Raw genomic sequence first — 3,185 nt, 5'->3', positions numbered from 1 at the left:
CTTTCTGTATTGATTGAAACTTGGGTGGGGGGGGTGTTGTAAGATCTTGGCATTAATCAGGAAGTGGTAAAATGATCAATTTATAGACTCTAATAAATAGTAAATATTATAAGAAGTAAACTCAACAATAACATTAAAAGCATGTACACCTAGGGGGCAGCGCAGAGAATGCATGCATTCTGGTAGCCCCACGCCCACCCCAGGGCCGCTGCGGGATGTCCAGTGGAGTTAGAGCCAGGGCTGGTCGCTTCCGTTCTGAGCGGCTGGGAAACCAGCGCGGTCAAGGCTCCAGAGGTTGGCAGCTTTGAAGCACAGTAGTGGAGACAGCAGCCAGGAGTCATGAGTGACAGCAGCGAGCCTAACTGTGGGGAGCGAGCGAGAATCCCGTGGAAGTGCTCATGGATGGGGAAGTCTGCAAGGCATACCCCCGCAAGGTCTCCAGGGAGATCCCAGGCTTCCAAGTTCAAGTCCAGGTCCAGATCTGAATCTAGGTCTAGCCCTAGAAGAAGCTTTCGGAGGCGTTATCCAAGGTCATGGTCTCGTTCCCGTCCTGTAGACGATCCCAGGAACGAATCTCTCAGCTAAGACCATAGCAGATAGCACGTCACAGTCATTCGCCCACGTCCACTCACAGGTGTCCAGTTGGAAATTGGGCGAATCTTGATCCCAGCTGTTGTCCTGGACCATTTGGGTTGAGTCTGAACACCACAGAAAGAGAGCTAGGAGAAGTGTTCTCTACATTGTGGACGTGTCCATTGTATGTGAACAGCAGTCTAGGGGGCGTTCAAGAGGAATTGCTATTGTGTATTTTGAAAATATACAAATTTTTTATTAAATCACGGTAAATGATTGCAAAGGAATGGAGTGTGATGGTCAAAGGATGGGAGTTGATTTCTCTATAACAAAAAGACCGTATGCCCCAACACCAGGAATTTACTTTGGGAGACCTACCCATGGCAGTTCATTCCCTTGGGATTATAAAATAGAGGATCTGATTGAGACTATGACGATCCCAACTACTCTGGCAGGTCACCCAGAGGAGGAGGGGAGGAGAGGTGGTCACCCGCAGACTGCAGCAGTGAGGGACGCACATCAGGTGTCGGATGGCTGTGGTACTCACCTCTTAGAGCATGAAGCTGAAGACTTTCTGAAACCAGTCCTGGAGCTGGAATATTGATTGCGGACTATATATATAATATATATATATATATATTTTTTTTGTCTCATTTAAAAGTGAACAATGCCTAGTGAAGTGAGGTGATTTTTTCACCTCGTATGATGACTGCTTTTGATGGAGTTGAAATGCTTTTTTAATTTTACATTTGTGTAGTTCTATGCTTTGTTCAAAATTAAATGTTTTCAGAAAAGTATGTTTTGCATGGATTTTTTTTTTTTTACAGTCTAAATTTTGACTGCTTAAGTTTCTATTAAGCAAAACTTCATTTAAAAGGCCCTGCTACTGAAGCCAGGGTATTCTGAAGATTGAACCTGTGTGTAAAATGCTACCAAATGGCAAAAAGCAACAATGAACAGTCTGATTCTTTTAGAAGAATGTATAGCTAAAATAAAAGCAATATTTGGTCAATTCACATTCTGAGTACAGTTTAATTTGGTAGTATATCTGTATCATATGCCTCATTGACTATCATGCAAGCTTAAGCAAGTTAGTGTTAAACATCAAAAAACACAAAAGCTGTGGATTTGCAGACTCTAAGTATAAGCTGCACTGTTCTCTGTGTGTGTGGATGGTACCAATGCTTACTTATACCTATACAGTAACTTGACATAGATTAGAGATGCTCAGTAAATATTTGTGAATGAATAATTAATCAAATGGGGAGATAGGGTTCCAGGCATTATTTAAATTTTAGAATACCACAGAAATCGTCCTAATTAGTGAGCAGGCAGAGTCAATGATTCCTAGGCTTGTTTTTTAGGACACTTAGATTTAATGATAGCTGATTGTCTCTGGAAGTGCAAAGCCTTCTGAAATTCAGTCTCCTGTTTTCTTTTTTAAAAAACTTCACTGAAGAACAAAAAGTAAAACATTTTTTAAAATCACTTAAAGGTATAGTTGATATGCTTGAATTCCATTTTGACTTATAATAATGAAGAGGGAAAATGATTATGGAAAAATTTGCTATTCGGTCTAAAAATGTTGAAAAACAATCCACCCTCCTTGGCCTCCCAGAGTGCTAGAATTACAAGTCTGAGACCAGCCTGAGCAAGAGCATCTCTAAACACAGCCAAGCATTGTGGAGGGCACCTGTGGTCCCAGCTACTTGGGAGGCTGAGACAAGAGAATAGCGTGAGCCCAAGAGTTGGAGGTTGCTGTGAGCTGTGACACCACAGCACTGTACCGAGAGTGACAAAGTGAGATTCTGTCTCAAAAAAACAAATAAATAAAATAAAATAAAATAAAAATGGTGAAAAGAAGTAAAATGAAATATTGATAGAAATACTTACAAAAACATCTTTTGCTACTAATGTTCAAAGGCTTGATCTTCAAGAACAAGTGCCATTTTAATATTTTCACAAGGCCTTACTTATATCTTTAACAGGATTTCTTGGAGTCTTTCACATTAAGCAATAAGGAGAAATAAAAATTTAGGGAAAAATTCCTTTTGAAAGGAATGAGTATATAGCTTCTCATACAGAAATTATAGACCTGTTATTTTGGAAGATACAGGATTATTTTCTCAAAAACGTGGAGCGTGGATGTCAGCAAGGTGTAGGAAATGAAGTAAATACTTCATTTGGCTCTTCATTTGGCTTGTTGGCTCTTAAGCTTGAATATCAATGCAGAGAGTAAAATCACGAGTATGCAAAGTCATAGGAAAGAACAGAATTGTGGTAGTCCCCAGACTGACTGAATTACCATTCTTTATTTTTATTTAATTAATTTATTTTTTGTGACAAAGTCTCAGTCTGTTGCCAGGCTAGAGTGCAGTGGCCTCATGATAACTCAGTGCAACTTCTGAGCTTATGAGATCCCCCTGCCTTGGACTACAGTGTACCACCAAACCCAAGTAAGTTTTGTTTTGTTTTGTTTTGGTAGACAGAGATTTTGCTCTTGCTCAAGCTGGTCTCAAACTCCTAACTTCAAGCAATCCTCCTGCTTCAGCCTCCCAAAGTGCTAGGAGTAGAATCATGAGCCACCCCCATGTTTAAGAAAGATTGGGCCA

General features: G+C 40.3%; 1 pseudogene; it reads left to right on the top strand.

Annotated features, from left to right (window-relative positions):
* The first annotated feature begins 339 nt into the window (after positions 1-339).
* LOC128591421 (transformer-2 protein homolog beta-like) lies at positions 340-1,177 on the top strand (annotated as a pseudogene).
* The last annotated feature ends 2,008 nt before the right edge of the window (positions 1,178-3,185 follow it).

This window comes from Nycticebus coucang, chromosome 8 (assembly GCF_027406575.1).
Source record: "Nycticebus coucang isolate mNycCou1 chromosome 8, mNycCou1.pri, whole genome shotgun sequence".
Taxonomy (NCBI): Eukaryota; Metazoa; Chordata; class Mammalia; order Primates; family Lorisidae; genus Nycticebus; species Nycticebus coucang.
This window is presented reverse-complemented; position numbering and strand designations above follow the sequence as displayed.